Genomic DNA, 21517 nt, shown 5'->3' with positions numbered 1-21517 from the left:
TATGTTCTATATGATGAAGAAGGAGAGAGAGTGATAAGAATATTCTCTTACTAACACATTGCCAATTGGTATACTGTACTTGATTCACAAAACTATGAAACTAACATTAACTATTTTAATCAATTTCTGAAAATTTTTTTAAAGCTAACAGACCAAGACATCATATTATTGTTACTTTTTGTGTACAGTTCTCTTGGTACAGTAACTTTTCCATAATTGTATGAATATGTGCATATAATTAGGATTGATATTCAGAAGCAGGACTCCTCAACAACCATCACAACCATATTTCTACCCTGACCTGACATTTTACCACCAAGAGCAATTATACTGAAATAATTTTGCAATATAGAAGCTCTAATTATTGAACAGAATATAGTTTCTTTGCTGAGCATCATAACTACAAAAGGTTTTACATGTATATAAGTCTCAAAAAGGATGCAATTACCTAAGATGAATAAAAACAGGAAAAATCAAAAGTGGTGCTAAGGGAATAAGAGAAGTTGCATTCTTCACCACCATCAGCTCTACCCAAGACAGCGTCTAGGAAGACAAGCCCTCCTGGTTCACAAGCAGTACCCAGTTACCTGGAGCAATGAGGGGCCTATTTCCTAAATGACTCTGGATACAGGTCTCACCAAGTTTGTAGGCAAATGGCCAGTATGAGTCACCTCAAAAAAGGTCATGGTACTGGATCAAGTTACCTCAGAAATTGTTGGCTGATTGGAAGTTCTTCTATCCCCTTACTTCATGGTCCAAAATAAGCAGAACTAATACTTGCACCCTCTTCATTTCCCACTATTCATATCTTTTGCTATTATTACACATTTTACATATTTCATTTTAAAAATGTAGAAATACAGAAAAAGTGAAAGAAATAAAGAAATCGTGAACTAAATACACAAAGATCTAAAAAGAAGTGCGTGTAAAGTAAAATAAAAATAACAATTCCTCAAAAACCTTAAGGTTTCTTGCAATTTAGGAAGAGACCTAGGTCTCTCTTTGAAATACTCTTGATAACCAGTATATATTATTTTAAGAGGTGAAAGATGTTTTAACATTAGAAAATCTATTAATATATTACATAACATTAATAAAGAATAAATAATCCATGAGAATCTTGACAGATGATAAAAATATTTAAATTTAATATTCATTTATGTTTAACTCAGTAAATTGGGATACAAGGGAACTTTCTAAACTTGATAACTATTACCTATCAAAAATCTATAGCCAGGATCAAACTTAACAATAAAACTTAACAAAGTTACTGTTAGAGGCAGAGTAAGACAGTGGCTCAGAAGGTAAAGAATCTGCCTGCAATGTAAGAAACCTATATTTGATCCCTGGATTCACAACCCACTCTAGTATTCTTGTCTGGAGAATCTCATACACAGAGGAGCCTGGTGGGCTATAGTCCATGGGATCCAAAAGAGTCAGACAGGACTGAGAAATTTTCACTTTCAAAACAAGGATGCCTGCCATGACTACCTGTTTTTAACACTTTTAGGAGGTCTCAGTCAACATACTTAGAAAATAAAAATAAAATGAGGTACATAATGGAAAGAAACAAAATTATATTTTTGTTTTATAAATGATTAGTTTGTTTGCATAAATAATCCATGAGAATCTACAGACCATTAAAATTAGTCAATGTTCAGCAAGGTAGCTGGATATATGATCAACCTAAAAATAATAATGGGATTTCTACACAGCAATAATAATTCATTTGAGAATAATAATATTTAGAAGTACCTCATTTATAATAACAGGAAACTAAAGTGTAGCTAAGAAAAAATATAGCAAATATGTATTGATCTTTATGGAATAAATTATGAAAGTACTTTCTGATTGACTGAAAGAACTGAATAGATAGAGAGGTATACCAAGTTTATGGATAAGAAGACTCAAATTAATCCATGTATAAGGGTAATGACGTTCAAATTTTTGACAGCATTTTTCATGAGACATTATAAGCCAGACTTCAAATTCATTTGAAAGAGCACAAAAAGTCAATAATAGTGAAGATCATTTTCAAGAAGAAAAGGGTCAACGTGCCCCAAACTATGAGATATCACAATTAGTAGTAATAATAGTGATACAACTAAAAATAAAGCAGCTAACTTTCATTGAGCATTTATTAAATGCCAGGCAAAACGTTTTCATGTATTAGGAGTTTGGTACAATTATTGTCACTATTTTAGTTAAGAAATAAATGAGGCCATAAAGAATTAAGGATTTCTCTCAAGGTACCAAGGTGAAGAGGCAATGACAGAGTTAGGATCCAAATCCAAGCAGCTCCTGAGCCCTGCCCCTAAGCAATAGAGGCCATAAAGCTATGGTGATACACAGGGACATAGGGACGAAAAACAGCCACTGAAACATAGCAGTAAAACCAGAAAGTGACCCATGCATAAATGGAAACTTGGTATCAATCAGTGTCCAAAAAGGAAGCATTCAACTGAGACTGTTGGTTATCCACATGAAAAACATAAAATAAAATTCCTTTAGGCTCCACCTGGACTAATAGGGAAGCAGAAACTTGAGCTTTTTCACAAAAGAAAATACGATGCAATATCTAATATTTTAGAGATAAAAAGAAGGATCTTTTAGCAAGAGACATAAAAAGCCCAAACCACAAAAGTCACTGTTGGTATATTTTACTATATTACAATGCGATGCTTCCATTCATAAAGCTACATTGTAAACAACATAAATAGTCAAGCAACAGTGGGGGGAAGAAATCTGCACTGTGTTTTAACAAGAGAGGACTGTTATCCAGAATATGTAAAGAATTTTACAAATTAATAGGATTGCTATCTGGAATATAAAAAGAAATTTATAAATCAATCAGGAAAAACTCAGCCCCCTGTTCCCCTCAAAAGGGCAATGGGTGTGAAAAGGCAATTTTAATCAAAAGAAAGCTGATTGCACAACAAACCTTTTGAAGGATCCTCAGCCTTCCCCATTGTCAGGGAAATACACCATAAAACAATGAGATAGCATTTCGCACCAACAGACTGACAAAAATCAGGATCTGATACCAAGTGTTGAATACAGACACAATTTCTTTCATCCACTACATTTTATAGAACTTTGTCAAAAACAAAGAAAACAGAAAAAATATACCTCTCTCACCCTGTAATTTTATTTCTGCGTATATACCTTAGAACAAGAAACTCTCACATGTGTGACAAAGAAATACGTAGAAGAATGTTAGTCACAGGTAACATTATTTGGAATAAAAATAGGAAAGGACTGAAACAATCAAAATATTTACTGAGAGAAAAAATAAAACTAAATTGTGGTATATTTATATAGTGAAACACTGCTGCTGCTGCAGCAATGTTGCTTCAGTCATGTCTGACTCTGTGTGACCCATAAACAGCAGCCCACCAGGCTCATCTGTCCCTGGGATTCTCCAGATAAGAATACTGGAGTGGGTTGCCATTTCCTTCTCCAATGCATGCATGCATCCTCGGTTGCTTCAGTCGTGTCCGACTCTGTGCAACCCTATGGTCAGCAGCCCATTAGGCTCCACTGTCCACAGGATTCTCTAGGCAAGGGTACTGGATGGAGTGGGTTGCCATTTCCCTCTCCAGAGCTACATAAAAAAATATGGTTAAATATCAATAACATGATAGTTCAGAAATACTGAGTAATGATACTTTTAATATTCACACAATTCATAACAATGAATTTCACCTTTTTCTCAAGTGCTCATGGAACCTTCTCCAGGATAGATCACATCCTGGACCATAAATCTAACCTTGATAAATTCAAAAAATTCGAAATCATTCCAAGCATCTTTTCTGACCATAATGCATTAAGATTAGATCTCAATTACAGGAGAAAAACTATTAAAAATTCCAACATATGGAGGCTGAACAACACACTTCTGAATAACCAACAAATCACAGAAGAAATCAAAAAAGAAATCAAAATATGCATAGAAACTAATGAAAATGAAAACACAACAACCCAAAACCTGTGGGACACTATAAAAGCAGTGCTAAGAGGAAAGTTCATAGCAATACAGGCATTCCTCAAGAAACAAGAAAAAAGTCAAATAAATAACCTAACTCTACACCTAAAGCAACTAGAAAAGGAAGAAATGGAGAACCCCAGAGTTAGTAGAAGGAAAGACATCTTAAAAATTAGGGCAGAAATAAATGCAAAATAAACAAAAGAGACCATAGCAAAAATCAACAAAGCCAAAAGCTGGTTCTTTGAAAGGATAAATAAACTTGACAAACCATTACCCAGACTCATCAAGAAACAAAGAGAGAAAAATCAAATCAATAAAATTAGAAATGAAAACAGAGAGATCACAACAGACAACACAGAAATACAAAGGATCTTAAGAGACTACTATCAGCAATTATATGCCAATAAAATGGACAATGTGGAAGAAACAGAAAATCTTAACAGAACCATCACAAGCACGGAAATTAAAACTGTAATCAGAAATCTTCCAGCAAACAAAAGCCCAGGTCCAGACGGCTTCATAGCTGAATTCTACCAAAAATTTCGAGAAGAGCTAACACCTATCCTACTCAAACTCTTCCAGAAAATTGCAGAGGAAGGTAAACTTCCAAACTCATTCTATGAGGCCACCATCACCCTAATACCAAAACCTGACAAAGATGCCACAAAAAAAGAAAACTACAGGCCAATATCACTGATGAACATAGATGCAAAAATCCTCAACAAAATTCTAGCAATCAGAATCCAACAACACATTAAAAAGATCATACACCATGACCAAGTGGGCTTTATCCCAGGGATGCAAGGATTCTTCAATATTTGCAAATCAATTAATGTAACTCACCACATTAACAAATTGAAAAATAAAAGCCATATGATTATCTCAAAAGATGCAAGAAGGCCTTTGACAAAATTCAACATCCATTTATGATAAAAACTCTCCAGAAAGCAGGAATAGAAGGAACATACCTCAACATAATAAAAGCTATATATGACAAACCCACAGCAAACATTATCCTCAATGGTGAAAAATGAAAGCATTTCCCCTAAAGTCAGGAACAAGACAAGGGTGCCCACTTTCACCGCTACTATTCAACATAGTTCTGGAAGTTTTGGCCACAGCAATCAGAGCAGAAAAAGAAATAAAAGGAATCCAAATTGGAAAAGAAGAAGTAAAACTCTCACTGTTTGCAGATGACATGATCCTCTACATAGAAAACCCTAAAGACTCCACCAGAAAATTACTAGAGCTAATCAATGAATATAGTAAAGTTGCACGATATAAAATCAACACACAGAAATCTCTTGCATTCCTATACACTAATAATGAGAAAAGTAGAAAAAGAAATTAAGGAAACAATTCCATTCACTGTTGCAACGAAAAGAATAAAATACTTAGGAATATATCTACCTAAAGAAACTAAAGACCTATATATAGAAAACTATAAAACACTGATGAAAGAAATCAAAGAGAACACTAATAGATGGAGAAATACACAATGGTCATGGATTGGAAGAATCAATATAGTGCAAATGAGTATACTACCCAAAGCAATCTACAGATTAAGTGCAATCCCTATCAAGCTACCAGTGATATTTTTCACAGAGCTAGAACAAATAATCTCAAGATTTGTATGGAAGTACAAAAAACCTCGAATAGCCAAAGCAATCTTGAGAAAGAAGAATGGAACTGGAGGAATCAATTGCCTGACTTCAGGCTCTACTACAAAGCCACAGTCATCAAGACAGGATGGTACTGGCACAAAGACAGAAATACAGATCAATGGAACAAAATAGAAAGCCCAGAGATAAATCCACACACCTATGGACACCTTATCTTTGACAAAGGAGGCAAGAATATACAATGGAGAAAAGACAATCTCTTTAACAAGTGGTGCTGGGAAAACTGGTCAACCACTTGTAAAAGAATGAAAGTAGATCACTTTCTAACACCACACACAAAAATAAACTCAAAATGGATTAAAGATCTAAATGTAAGACCAGGAACTATAAAACTCCTAGAGGAAAACATAGGCATAACACTCTCAGACATAAATCACAGCAGGATCCTCTATGATCTACCTCCTGGAATTCTGGAAATAAAAGCAAAAATAAACAAATGGGATCTAATTAAAATTAAAAGCTTCTGCACAACAAAGGAAAATATAAGCAAGGTGAAAAGACAGCCTTCAGAATGGGAGAAAATAATAGCAAATGAAGCAACTGACAAACAACTAATCTCAAAAATATACAAGCAACACCTGCAGCTCAATTCCAGAAAAGTAAACGACCCAATCAAAAAATGGGCCAAAGAACTAAATCGACATTTCTTCAAAGAAGACATACGGATGGCTAACAAACACATGAAAAGATGCTCAACATCACTCATTATTAGAGAAATGCAAGTCAAGACCACAATGAGGTACCACTTCACACAAGTCAGAATGGCTCCAATCCAAAAGTCTGCAAGCAATAAATGCTGGAGAAGGTGTGGAGAAAAGGGAACCCTCTTGCACTGTTGGTGGGAATGCAAACTAGTACAGCCACTATGGAGAAGAGTGTGGAGATTCCTTAAAAAATTGCAAATAGAACTGCCTTATGACCCAGCAATCCCACTGCTGGGCATACACACTGAGGAAACCAGAACTGAAAGAGACACATGTACCCCAATGTTCATCACAGCACTGTTTATAATAGCCAGGACATGGAAGCAACCTAGATGTCCATCAGCAGATGAATGGATAAGAAAGCTGTGGTACATATACACAATGGAGTATTACTCAGCCATTAAAAAGAACACATTTGAATCGGTTCTAATGAGGTGGATGAAACTGGAGCTGATTATACAGAGTGAAGTAAGCCAGAAAGAAAAACACCAATACAGTATACTAACACATATATATGGAATTTAGGAAGATGGTAATGATGACCCTGTATGCGAGACAGGGAAAGAGACACAGATGTGTACAGCGAACTTTGGACTCTGAGGGAGAGGGAGAGGGTGGGATGATTTGGGAGAACGGCATTGAAACATGTATACTATCATGTAAGAAATGAATCGCCAGTCTATGTTTGATGCAGGATTCAGGATGCTTTGGGCTGGTGCATGGGGATGATCCAGAGAGATGGTATGGGGAGGGAGGTGGGAGGGGGATTCATGTTTGGGAACTCATGTACACCCATGGTGGATTCATGTCAATGTATGGCAAAACCAATACAGTAAAGTAAAATAAAGTAAAAATAAAAATTAAGAAACTATATATATATATAATAATATTAAAATATACTATGATATGGTCCTCTGTCCAAGGGATTCTCCAGGCAAGAATACTGGAGTGGATTGCCATGCCCTTCTCCAGGGTATTCTTTTTTCCCTGACACAGGGATTGAAGCTGCGTCTCTTTATCTCTCCTGAATTGACATGCAGGTTCTTTAATACTAGCGCACCTGGGAGGCCCATAATAAAATATTTATATACAGTTAGAAAACATATAAAATAATAGTGCTTATGGATATGTAAATAGTCATAGTAGCAGGTTGACCAAAATGAGATCGTATGGAAAAACTTGAACTTTTTGGCCAACGCAATATATTAAACAATATATTCTCCAGGCAAGAATACTGGAGTGGATTCCCATTCCCTTCTCCAGAGGATCTTCCTGACTCAGGGATCAAACCTGCATCTCCTGCATTGTGGGTGGATTCTTTACCACTGAGCCATTGTGGAAGCCCTGGATATATGTTTAGTCATAGTATAAAAACATACTAGATGGGTAAACCCAAATTCAGGATACTAGTTTACTCCAGTGAGAGAAAGGAAGGAGCACATACTAGGGAAGGGGACACAGGGACTTCAATTATATCTGAGATGTTTCGTTTGTCAAAATGCAATAATTTCCACAGACCACAAGGGTGGATGGCAAAGTCTGTGAATCTGACAGAGTTGGGTAGTGAGTATTTGAATAATCAGTATTTTATTTCAATCATACTTCTTTTTATATTTGAAATATTTTTAATAAATAAAAAGGAGTTATTATAAATATACAATTTTAATTATCAGAGTCCTATTTTCCCAGGAGGTTGTGATTATATGATTTCAGAGCTAGCTTCTCTCTTCGTTGAGAAGCCAACCAGATCACGAGTGAGGCAATATTTATTTTATGCCTGCCATTTATCTCCAACAACTGCGATGCTGAAGAAAACTCTTGAGAGTCCCTTGGATTGCAAGCTTCAATACTTTGGCCACCTGATGCAAAGAACTGACTCATTAGACAAGACCCTGATGCTGGGAAAGATTGAAAGCAGGAGGAGAAGGGGACGACAGAGGATGAGATGCTTGGATGACATCACCGACTCAATGGACATGAAGCTCTGGGAGTTGGTGATGGATAGGGAAGCCTGGCATGCTGTGGTTCATGGGGTCACAAAGAGTCGGACACAACTGTGTGACTGAACTGAACTGCCATTTATCAGGCACAGAGCGAGGTCCTGGCAATACAGTGTGAGAGACCCAACCAAAGAGAGTGTTTGTATATATATATATATGTATATATATATATATATATATATATTCCAGGGGGATTAAAAATGTACATCTGCTAATCATGATAAATGCCCAGGAGGGAAGAGCAGAGAACTCTGACTGAATAACTGTGGGGAGGGCACATGCTGTGGCAGGTTTGGCTGCCAGAAATTATTCACATACCCTCTTCTTCCTTGCTTTCCTCCACGATAGAGGTGGAGAAGCTAATCATGATTTTCCAGACTCTCTTGCATGCAGCACAGTTCTAACCAATTAGACATAGTTAGGCGACTCGGAATAGGGGCGTCTCCCAAAGAAGAAAGCCCTTCTGCTCCCTTAGCTCCTTGCATGCCACTCTGCCTGCAGCACAGATGTGATGCTGGGCATGGAACAGACATCTTGACATGACGAAGATGGAAGCCATATGTTCTGGGGGTGGAGCAGAGGGGCAGGTTCCTGGGCTCTTGATGCTGTGGCTGAGTCATGGTATGGGCCGTGAGCTGTTTACTCTGAACTTCATTTTAGCAAGTTATAAAGATCTACTGGCTTGAGCCATTTTTAATAAGATTTCTTTCTGCAGCCCAAATCATTCCAAATACTTACCTTCTAGAAGATGTGACTTTTACTTTGAGAGGAGGGGTGTGAGAGGTAGCAAACCCTGCAGAAAGGAGTGTGGGACAGGGGAGGGGGAGGATGACAAGGCCAGCAGAGGGGGGGGCAAGTTTGAGGCCTGTATGAGGAACTCAGGAAAGACCCGTGACACTGGAGCTTGATAAATGGATCAATTTGCAACTGGCTGGGAATCTGAATATTTGACTCTCAGATGCCAGGCTAAAAACTCTCAGGTGCCAGTTGATCTAGAAAGAAAGATGAAGGTTGTTGCTATTTTCAGAGACTCCCCTCTAGAAAACAAAGAATTAACATCTAACCATTTTGCTTGAATTTTTATGCTTGAATTTTTAAAAGTGAACTCTACCTAGTCCACCTTAAATCCAGAGATACAGCTTCCTCTACCCCTTCCTCCACCGCCAAGGGGAAAAAAAAATTAGCATCTCCCAATCCCCTTGACATAAAGTAAATTGCAATGATAGGATTTAACCAGAGCCTAGCCAACCGTGTCTCAGGCATTCCCTGTGTTACAAAGGTTTCCATTTTGTTCTGTATTTGTCTGAATGGAAAGAGGCAACTTCATTGTCGACAAGAGTCTGACTTGAACTACACAACAAAATTCTAGTTGCTTTAATCCTGTCCTCACTGGGCATTAAGGAAAGGGTTGGCTTACTTTCTAATGTGCTTCCTACTGGTCGATTTCCAGAATCTTATACTTTTATAGCAAACGAAGGTTATTTTATAAGACAGCATTTACTGCGCACCTGGGTAGGCAGAGTGCCGATTCAGGCAAGAAGCCCATTGCTTGGAGGAAAATGTGCATTTTCATCTGAAAAGTCTTAATTTGACAGGTATTCTGCCAGTTTCCACTTGGCTATTTTCGAATAGACCTGTATATTTATTATTAGTTTCTGGATATCTCCCTCCTCTTTCAGCTTTCTGCAACTAAACTCTAGCTATCTAATCTTTTTGCTCTTTCATCTGAGTCCTCTCCTCAGGCGCCTGGATTCATTCACCCTTGTTATTCTCCGCACTTCTTCCAAATTGCCTGTGCTTCCCTAGGAACCAAGGTGGCGGGAACACAGCCTGAGGGGCCAGGTGCTACTCAGCAAGAACTGGCCACAGAGGAACTGTTACTCCGCGCCCTTCTGCACAGGCAGCCTCAGCCTGGACTTCCCTTTCATCCTGCCAGACTGCCTGGCTGCCCTGAATTTAATTTGCGACCGCTGTGCCCCCTGGGCCTACTTTGGCATCACCGCGTTCTGGTGTCGCCTTCCCCGAAAACAGCTCTATGTTTGGATTCTCTTCCCCCAGGTGTACTCACTGCCTTGCCTTTTTCAAATGCTCACAAAGTTATTATTCCCAGCCTACATCCCTCAAGTCTCAAAGGTTGTTTGCATTTTATTTCTGTTGCCTGAGCTGCTCACAATACTTTCCAAATTGGAACCATTAGTGAATTCCAAAAACATGCAGCCTCTTCCCTTTTTCCATCCAGGTCCTGAATAAGAATGTGTAAGTAAGAATCAGACCCACAGTTGTGCCAACAGTGGATCAGGCCACACTTATTAATCCTTCAGTGGTTACCCTGCCCGCTACCAGCAGCACTCAGAACATTCTCAGTTTAAAGGAGTTTTTCTGCTAATTTTAAACCCACGTACTCAACCTTCCAAACATTTATTGGGAATTATGCTAGGTTGCTGTGAGAGATTCCAAATCATGTAAAAAACAATCATCACCCTTCTCTTTCAGAGGCTCCCAGAATCACAGAGTACACGTATACCGTGGAGATATTGCAGGTTTAATTTCAGACCACTACAGCAAAGTGAATATCACAATGCAGCAAGTCACACAGATTGTTTAGTTTCCCAATTCATATAAAAGTTATGCTTACACTGTGCTGTCATTGATGTGCAACAGCATTATGTCTAAAAAAAACGATGTGCATAATACATGGTTAAAACATACTTTATTGCTGAAAAATGCTAACTATCTTTAGTGAGCTGTAATCTTTCTTGCTGGTGGAGGATCTTGCCTCCATGTTGATGATTGTTGGTTGATCAAAGTGGTGGCTGCTGAAAGCTGGGGTTCTTGTTGTTCAGTTGCTCAGTCATGTCTGACTCTTTGCAACCCAATGGATTGTAGCATGCCAGGCTTCCCTCTCCCAGAGCGTGCTCAAACTCATGTCCATTGAGTTGGTGATGCCATCCAACCATCTTGTCCTCTGTCGTCCCCTTCTCCTCCCACCTTCAATCTTTCTTAGCATCAGGGTCTTTTCAAATGAGTCAGCTCTTCAAATCAGGTGGTCAAAGTACTGGAGTTTCAGCTTCAGCTTAAGTCCTTCCAATGAATGTTCAGGGTTGATTTCCTTTAGAATTGGCTGGTTTGATCTCCTTGCAGTCCAAGGGACTTTCAAGAGTCTTCTCCAGCACCACAGTTCAAAAGCATCAATTTTTCGGTGCTCAGCCTTCTTCACAGTCCAACTCTCACATCCATACATGACTACTGGAAAAACCGTAGCATTGACTAGACGGACCTTTGTTGGCAAAGTAAGTCTCCGTTTTTTTTAGTACACTGTCTAGGTTTGCATAGATTTTCTTCCAGGGAGCAAGCATTTTTTAATTTCACAGCTGCAGTCACAATACGCAGTGATTTTGGAGCCAAAGAAAATAAAGTCTATCACTATTTCCATTGTTTCCCCATCTTTTTAGCATGAAGTGATGGGATCGGATGCCATGAACTTTTGTAATTGGAGTCAACCCTCTCAAACTCTACTTTATCAACTAAGTTTATGTAATATTCTAAATCCTATGTCATTATTTCAATATCAAGTTCACCTTCTTATATGGGTGTGGTTCATGGTGTTCCCAAATAATTATAATAGCAACATCAAAGGTCACTGATCATAGACCACCATAACAAATAAAATAATGAAAAAGTTTGAAATATTGTGAGAATTACCAAAAGGTGACAGAAAGACAAATTGAGAAAATGACTTTTGGAAAAATGGCACTGATAGATGTGTTTGAGGCAAGTTTGCCACAAAACTTCAATTTGTAAAATACATATATGTGTGTGTATATATATATATATATATAATAAAGCAAAAAAACAATAAAATGAATGTGTGCATGCTAAGTCACCTCAGTTGTGTCTGACTCTGTGCGATGGTATGGTCTGTAGCCCACCAGGCTCCTCTGTCCATGGGATTCTCCAGGCAAGAATGCTGGAGTGGGTTGCTGTGCCCTCCTCCCAGGGATCTTCCTGAAAGAGGGATTGAACCTGTGTCTCTTAGGTCTCCTGCAATGGCAGGTGAGTTCTTTACTAGTGCCACCTGGAAAGCCCAGTCATCTATCAATATATTTCAGCAATTGTAGTTTCAAAATATTCTTCAAACGCAACTATTCACCATCATCATAGCTGTCACCCTAGTCGTATCTATTTCCACTAAAATTTCACCCCAACTGATCTTACTCTTTCCACTCCCATTTCCCTCCAGTCCATTCTCAAATAGTATCCAGAGGAATCTTTTAAAAACATAAATCCTGCTTTAAAATCTTTAATTGTTTTATATTACTCTCAGCATAAAGTTCAAATTCCTTATCATGGCCCACAAGGCCGTGTACAGTCTGAGACCTATTAAGTCCACACATCAATTTTAAAGAAGAGTGCCCTGACCCTTGCTGTCCTTATAAAATTAATGTGTAAGATGCTGTCAGAGGACCACACTTATTTCCTTAATAGCACCTTCCTCACTGTGAATTTCATATATTTTAATGTAATTGATTAATAACTAACTACCTCTCACACCAGATTATATGACACTTGAGGGCATAGATTATGTCGATCACTGATCACTGAATTCCCAGGGCATACTCTAATACCTGCAAGTAGAATGGGCTCAATAAATGTTCACAAATGAGTGAAAAGGAAGAAAAAATGTGAATTTTTGGCAAAGTTAAAAAGCGACCACCCTTCATAGGATTCCAATTAAGTAGATCCTCCCTGCACCCTCCTCCTTCTCCCAGTCTTTGAAATTCAAAGATCTGAGAATTACTGGTCTGTGGTTAAAAAGATAACTCAGCTTGGGGCTCTGGATATAATGGCCTACATGAACAGCCTTTAAAAGCTTGTGGGAGGTGATAGTAGGGTGAAGCCAGAGTGGGGCTGGTCCTCTGCTCTTTGAGATGGCAATTTCTTTGATCTAATTCTAGTTCTGGAGTTCTGAAAGTCTGGGCTTAGGCTCTTGAAGCCTTAAGTAAATGTCAGAAAAGGAGCAAAGAAACATGGTACCCATCTCAAGGTTAAGCTCTGCATTTTAGAAAAGTTTATTTGTAAATCTTACCCAATGTGCTGACAAAGTCTAAAGATAGAAAAGTTTATTTACGGTATAATCTTATCCATACACCAATTAGCTATACAGCATCTCAAATCATATCCTATGGACTATAAATTAGAAAAGCAAGATTCTGAGCCAACCAATCAGATTTACATTCCCTGTGGCAGGTTGTGTTACAGCACTTGGGTTTTTCTATCAGATAATTTATTGAGATCCAGATGCTCCAGTTTCTGATCTTCCCTGAGTAATTGTCAGGTACTGTTGTCCAAAAATAAGGCAGTTTGTACTTAACTGTAGGCTCCCACACTTGTCAAATGATCTCCAAAGAATATGAAATTGCTTGTCATCTCTGTTAAAATTTCACACGAGTAAGATATTGGCTATCTGTGTTGTAATTAAAAGCTCAATTAAAAGAAATTCTGAAATCATTATCAACTTTTTCAGGCATGAATCATCCTACCGAAAAGCAAGCTGTTTATAGCTTAGGATTTTCCTAGCATTCAAAAGGTGGTTGAATAGGCCGAAGGAAAGGATAAGGTGAGACTAATGTGGAAGCATCCTAAAGGAAGGCAAAAGCAAGAGGCAGACAGTGATATTACCTTCCAGGTAGCAATTCCTCTTGCTGACACTAGTGTGCATAACTGCAAAGTCTCTAATTAGATCATGTCATTTCATTAACATTGAGGACCACTGTCCCTAATGAGTCTCTTCAAAATGAGCAAACGGGAGGTAGCTTATCATTATGCTTCTCATTTATACTATGCCTATCTACTAGAAGAATATTATTGGAAAAATTAATAGGATTACAGTGGGTGCCACTCAGTGTAAGCACATTTGGTTCTTAGGAAATGATTAGCCTAAGTGGTGGATCATATTCATTGACTATACAGAGTAGGCGTCAGTGATGAGAGTGAAATGAATATGTGTGCACATCTGAAGAGGAAACTCACCATTTTATAGCCATAACTGAGGCAGGATAAGAAAGCAGCCTCTGCCTGGAGATAGTTAAACCAGGCAATTTCTTAAGTCAAAACATGAATTATTAATAGTAATAATTCAATAGCAATCTCCATTTATTGAGAACTTACTGTGTACTAGCAATGAGGCTAAGCCCTTTAAATTCATGATCATACTTAATCCCCACAACTCCATGAGAATTGTGTCATAGCTTGTAAGTGGTTAATCAGGAAGCAAACCAGTTTGACTCTAAAACCAGTACCAATAACCATAAAGCTGTACATGTTAGATACAGATTCCACAGAGATTAGAGCTTCTGGGCTGTTTTTATTATTATCCCAGCCATGCTATCATCCTGGATTTAGCCAGTACATCTGGGATTAAGGTATCTAGGCATGATACTGAGCTGAAGGAGCACTTGTGGGTATTTTTTCCTTCCATTCATTTGGAAATTGTTTGGACATAATGGAAAACACTATTTTCAAGAAGAAAATGACTTAACCTTTTCTTTTGTGATTGTGACACTAACTAGCAGATAGCAGTAAAGCCTGATTTTTTTAAGTAGCACCAATTCAAATTTTCCTAACTTTCTATTAAACAGAAGGGGTAAATAGTACTCCTAGTGCGTAGTTTAAAACTTCTAATGAATGGGAGTACATATATTGGAAGATGCCATGTAAGAAGCAGCGGCAACCTTGTTTTACAGAACTGCCCATGGCATACCTGATAATAGGGACACCTCAGAAATTCTTCACTGTCTTGACTATGATTCCAACCACGTGACCTTCCTACCATGTGCTTCACTATCTGGAAAAGGGAAGACATATGTGTGACTAGAGCAGAGGGTACATATTGATGGAGCATGGGCAGAAATGCTGAAGATTGGGTTGTGCTTAATATGGCAAGGCTCCTGAAAGTCTGCATGTCTGTCTTCAGGGTGAATGCCTCTGGGAAGTCAGGTATAGTTGACTGCATATCAGATCTTTATATCTTTGAATGAAGTAGTTTCTAATATACTCAAAGGCAGATAAACAAGGGATATTTTAAGGGGAAGACAATGCGTATGTGTGCGTGGGTGTGGCTAACACAGCATTGCTGGAGAAAAGCTTACGCATAGAGGTGGGAGCAGCAAAAGAGCCAAGGGTGCAGAGGGGGAAAGCTTTAATGGCTGGTGTGAGAGCAACCTTGAGATGGATAATGAAGGGCTTCTGAAGATGATTTCACTTGCTAAGTCAGTGGGTTTGGTCCTCAGGGGGAATGAGTAAATACTAATGACCTTGTCCTGAAGCCACGAAGCAAGATCTTCCTCCACTTCCTCATCACCCACTGTCTTCCTTCCACCCTCGGAGGTATAAGAGTCCTTCCTGCACAAAGCCAACCTTTCCTGTGGATCCCATCCCCTCCACTCCTTCCACTTCATTTGGGAACATTCTCTGTTTTCTTATTTATTTCTACTTTTCCTGTTATTGCTTCCTCCCATTCATCCTCCTGTGAATGCATGCTAAGTTGCTTCAGTCATGTCCAGCTCTGTGTGACACTACATATCATAGTCCACCAGGCTATTCTGTCCACAGGATTCTCCGACAAGAATACTGGAGTGGGTTGCCATGCCCTTCTCCAGAGGATCTTCCCGACCCAGGGATCAAATCCGCGTCTCTATGTCTCCTATGTCAACCGCATTTGCAGGTGGTTCTTCGCCACTAGAGGTACCTGGGGAGCCCCTTCATCCTCCTACCTTAATTTAATTTCTCTCCTCCTGAAATAACCTGCTCCTGCCCCTGCATTCCCTCTCCTCCCTCTCATCCAAAATTCTCTGCAAAGAAAGACCTGCACTCACTCTCCCCACATTTATTCTTCAGTTGATTGTAGTTGATTGCTACCTCTGCAGAGAGTTCGCTTTGATTCAGTCACCTGGAGTCACAGTTAAGAGTATTCTTGAGTCCTTATACTAAATGTTATTGCTTTGGTTCTCCTTTGCATCCCACCACTTTCCCGATACTCTGTCCCTCTGGCCTCTGCACCATGACACTTTATCGAGTCCCTTCACCCCATCTCATTGTCCCCTCTAGGGTTTCAGCTTTCTCTTTGGCCTACTCTCTAAACTCTGCCCTTCCGAAGTTTCTGTCCTTGCTTCTCTTCTCTGAGGGTTTTAATCACCACTAAAATGCTCATGACTTACAAATCTGAATTTCTTTCTCAGATCTGCTGTTCACAATTCAGGACCATATATCCAGTTGCCTCCTGGACACCTTCACTCCAATGTCTTACAAAAACCTTGAGAAAAACATGATAAAAAAATGAACATGTCTCATAGGTCATATATCCGAGTCTCCCTCAGTGTTCTGTACATAAACGACTAGATCCAGTTAGTCAGCTATAAGCTTGAGGATCATCCTCACCAGCTCATAAAATTAATCACTGTTTGTTACCTTGCTTCACTATTTTTCATATTGCCCTCTTTGTTCTATCTGACTGTCCCTGCCTAAGTTCCCACTCTCACTGTCTTTCACCTGGAGTACAGCAATACCCTCCTCTCTGCTCTCCCTGACCCTCGAACCCACATTTCATCCCCCAGAGTGACCACCTTATATCCTGGCTTTATTGGGTTTCCATCAACAATGGGGTAAAATCTGAATCCTTAACATAGTATTCAGCCCTGCTGTAAATCTGACCTCTCAAAGACACATCTTCAGTACCATTTTTCAACTCAAACAGGGCCTCTGTATCAATTTAGAGGGGTGGGGTGGGAAGAGAGATGGGAGGGAGGTTCAAAAGAGAGGGGAGATATGTATACCTATGGCTGATTCATGTTGAGGTTTAACAGAAAACAGCAAAATTCTGTAAAGCAATTATCCCTCAATAAAAAATAAATTAATTTTAAAAAGACACATCTTTTGCTATTCTCTGCTTGATATTTTAAGCTCTAGTCATATTGATCCCTTTACTGACTCAGAATATACCACACTCTTTCTTCTTACCTCAAGGCTATATTCATGCCATCTTCGTCTCCTGGGACTCCCTTCCTCTCCTCTCCTTAACTTTCTCTGAACTCCCTGACTCTAAAAACTTAGTCAGAGATCCGTTTCTATGCTCCCAAGTACATGGTATGCATCCGTTACTACTATAATACTTTTACATTCTCTGTTTATAATGCCTGTTTCTCCAACCTAATTACAAATCCTTGAGGGCAAGCCAGTACTATTATTTCTCTGAATCCTCAGTGCCTAAAGTATTCTTGGTACAAAGTAGGCACTCTTCCGATTTTTATTGAATGCCCAAAAAACAGAAACAAATATGTGTATAGGACTTTAGTATTTCAGAGCACCTTCCAACATATTATACCTCCTTTAATTTTCATGGCAATCTTTCTTGGCTAATCAAAATGTATATTTTAAAAATCTCCACTTATACTATATGGGAATAAATGGCAGCTTATCTGAAAGCTACCTGAGAAAGATGTTAAGAGAACACAGCCTATCTTTATTTCAATAGGAAACTATAGTGCTCCTTCAATAAAGCTCCTGAGTAAAAGAAAAAAACAAACATACAAACAAAAGAAAAATCCAGAAACAGAAACAAAAGCACAGGTTTAAAAAAATAATCCCCGTTCACCTTTTGCATGTATGTAACTCTTGCAGTCTGCTCCAGTGTTTCTGTTCTCTAAAATAAATGATTCAAAGCCATTTTCCTGTGCTGTTGTTGGTAACTGAACATTTTACCTACCTACTTACTCCTCCAACTTTTCAATTAGAGGTTGTACCCATTTTTGGTTCAAAAATTTCATAGGGAGTCCTCAGTTCTTATTTTGTATTTTTAGCTGATTTTTTAAAAAAAGTTTTTTTTCTTTCTTTCTTTCTTTATTTTTTTAATTTTAAAATCTTTAATTCTTACATGCGTTCCCAAACATGAACCCCCCTCCCACCTCCCTCCCCATAACATCTCTCTGGGTCATCCCCACGCACCAGCCCCAAGCATGCTGTATCCTTTAGGCAAATTCACAAATCAGATTTTATATGTAAGAGCATTAAACTGAGGCAGTGTTTAAGATTTCATTTGCCCAGTAGAATAAAATAGATATCAAATGCTACTTTTGCTCATGAAGCTAATATACCTGTGGCCCATTACTAACACCATTTAGTGCTTCTTTTTTTTTTTTCTTTAAGACAAATAGCTTTACCTCTTGACGTGGAGAAAAAGAAGCCATCTAATGACAAAGCTCATGATTTGAATGATGTTCAGAATTTTAATAATGGTTTGCTGAATATTTGAAGTCACTTTTTTAAAGATAAAGGGAAGTAAATTACATTATTTAGTTACTTCTTCCCCACTAAAGGGAAAAATATCATCTGCATAAAATATTAATACATTCATATTCTGTTCCATTTCTAACTGCTCTATAAAGGAAACTGTTGTTTTTGATAGATACCAAATATAGGACTCAAGATTCTTGTCCCAACATCTTCATTAGCTGCTGCATGATCCTAAAGGATGATATTCTTTTGCTTTACTTTTAAAAACCCATGAAAACTAGAACTTGCCCATTAACAGAAAGATAATAGAACAAGCCTAAAAGAAATCAGACTGTTGTCTGATGATTATTGTCCTATAAAAGAAAGCTATTAATTTCAGCAATGATATTGGAATTCCTGGAGCCATTTTCTGGGCACATGGAAACATAAGCTAGAAGGCTAGATTTCTATATGTCAGAAAAGAGATTGTTGCAAATGCTAATAGATTTCCTTAAATTTACAAAAAATAAGAGTGAATACTTATACTTCACTTTAGACACTCTTCTAAGAACTTTACAGGTAGTCCTCATTTTGCCTTTCCTATCATTCTGGGAGTCTACAGTCAGAAGCCGTAGGACGTGCTCTCACCTCTAGCCAACACCTCAACCCAGGAGAGCCTTGCATATGATTACTGTACTCCATTAGATGATTTCCTATTAAAGACTCTCTTCATGTTGAAAAATTTTATTGAAGTTACAGAAGATTAGCAAGTTAGAGTGAACAAAGACTCAAGAAATCATTCAGTTTAACCAAGACCTAAATGATGTGCTGGAGAAGGCGATGGCACCCCACTCCAGCACTCTTGCCTGGAAAATCCCATGGACAGAGGAGCCTCATAGCCTACAGTCCATGTGGTTGCCAAGAGTCGGACACGACTGAGTGACTTCACTTTCACTTTTCACTTTCATGCATTGGAGAAGGAAATGGCAACCCACTCCAGTGTTCTTGCCTGGAGAATCCCAGGGACGGGGGAGCCTGGTGGGCTGCCATCTATGGGGTCGCACAGAGTCGGACACAACTGAAGTGACTTAGCAGCAGCAGCAAATGATGTGCTAAGTGTCGAACACTTAGTTGGTGGCAGATTAGAAACTAGAGCACTGCATCCTGACCCTTATTTATCCTATTTCATACCCCTTTTCTTATGTGAAAAGTGAGATACTCATTTGTATCAAACATATACCTACACCATATACCAGGCACCAATTTAGACCCTGGAGATATGGTTAGGGACAGAGAAAATGTCTGTTCTCATAGAGTCATGCTCTTCAGTTCACTACATAAACAAGGATTTACAGAGCACCAATTATGCACCAGGCTCCAAAGTTCTGCAGAGGTGGATGGGGAGGGGAGGGGTAGAGTGAGGGAGGGAAGAGTACAAGAAATATTCCCTGATGTCTAGGGAGTTACACAAAAGAAAGGGAAAAAAAATTAAATACTAGTAGGAAAATACAATAGAGAGCCCAGTTGTAGGGTAAATGTAGCCCAAGGAATTTCAGAGAAGGGGATATCCAGAGAGTGGGAGGGATGTGGGTGTGTACACTGTGGAGAAAACAGAGCTGAAGGTGATGGTTGCCTACCATGAAGTAAGCAACAGCCAGATTTAGTGACACGGAGCGACTTTAAAGGTATAAGCCTGAGTAAAAAACTAGGAGACACATGAAATTTAATATTTGTGTTATGTAAAATAAATGTACATGTAACAGAAAAAATTTTTTTGGTAAAGGTGTATGCAATAAAGAATGATGCATGTAAAATGTAATAGAATGCTAGTCTATACAGAGAGAGGGAAGGGAATAGGAATAAACAAAACCATTAATTCACTGATTAAATAATAAATAAGATCAGGTCCCTCACAAACCCATGATGAAATTGTATCATGATCTGGTTAAGTCAACTCTCTACCATCAAGCCCAAGAAAAAACTCAAGGTGGACTGGGAGAGATACAATGGAACTTTGTAGGCTGAATAGACCTTGTTTAGGCTGAGAGAGGAATGGAAAAATGTGATCTAGGTGGGGACACTAGGAAAGACCTTTATGCCTGAAAGGGAAGGTACATGAGAAGGGAGTGGGGGAAATATGGGCATATAAATGGTTTGGATCTCTTAAGAGACCCTCAGAAGTCAGGCAGAAGCCTCGGAGCTGATGGTAGAAAACATGAGCAGGTGAGGGATGCAGAGAAAGAGGAGATGAAGGAAGCAGAGCCTACCAGCATCTTCAGAAAGGACCCCAATGGTGAAGCACCTAGGAATTCAAACTGTGGAACATTCAGATGTAAGTGGATGAGGGCTGAAGTCGTGGTGCTCATACAGAAGAAAGAGGGGCTTCGCAGGTGGCGCTAGTGGTAAAGAACCCGCCTGCCAAAGCAGGAGATGCAAGAGATGTGTGTTTGATCCCTGGGTCGAGAAGACCCCCTGGAGAAAGGCAGGGAAACCCAGTCCATGCAAGGTACAGGCTGTGTATCCCTTCTTCATCTACCTTTCTTCTCCATACACACCCTATGAGAAGACCACAGAAATGCTACAGAGATGTATTAGCTTGGTTCCTTGTGCAGGACAGTTTTTGAAAGTTTGCTTCAGTGTAGCCACAGCTCCTGAAAACAGTTAAGTGGGTCACTTGCTTAGCTTTCCTTAGTGGTAGATTAATTAGCCAGCTGTAACTCCCGGATCTCTATTTTTAAATAACGACTTGCATAAATCTCTGAAGACAAGAACTCACCACTAGTATACAGCATATTCCGGCAGCTGCAAGTTATTATGCCCAGTGGAAATTAAATATCTTTTAGGGAAATCATGCAAGATCTCGTGACGAATATGAAA

The 21517-nt window shown here is 38.8% G+C and overlaps 1 protein-coding gene across 4 annotated transcripts in view; it reads right to left on the bottom strand.

Annotated features, from left to right (window-relative positions):
- ST6GALNAC3 (ST6 N-acetylgalactosaminide alpha-2,6-sialyltransferase 3) overlaps positions 1–21517 on the bottom strand; it is a 635179-nt gene that overhangs the window by 117874 nt on the left and 495788 nt on the right. The gene's annotated exons all lie outside the window — the stretch shown is intronic.

This window comes from Ovis aries, chromosome 1 (assembly GCF_016772045.2).
Source record: "Ovis aries strain OAR_USU_Benz2616 breed Rambouillet chromosome 1, ARS-UI_Ramb_v3.0, whole genome shotgun sequence".
NCBI classification, from domain to species: domain Eukaryota; kingdom Metazoa; phylum Chordata; class Mammalia; order Artiodactyla; family Bovidae; genus Ovis; species Ovis aries.
Note: the sequence above shows the minus strand (reverse complement) of the source record. Positions and strands in the feature narration are given on the sequence as shown.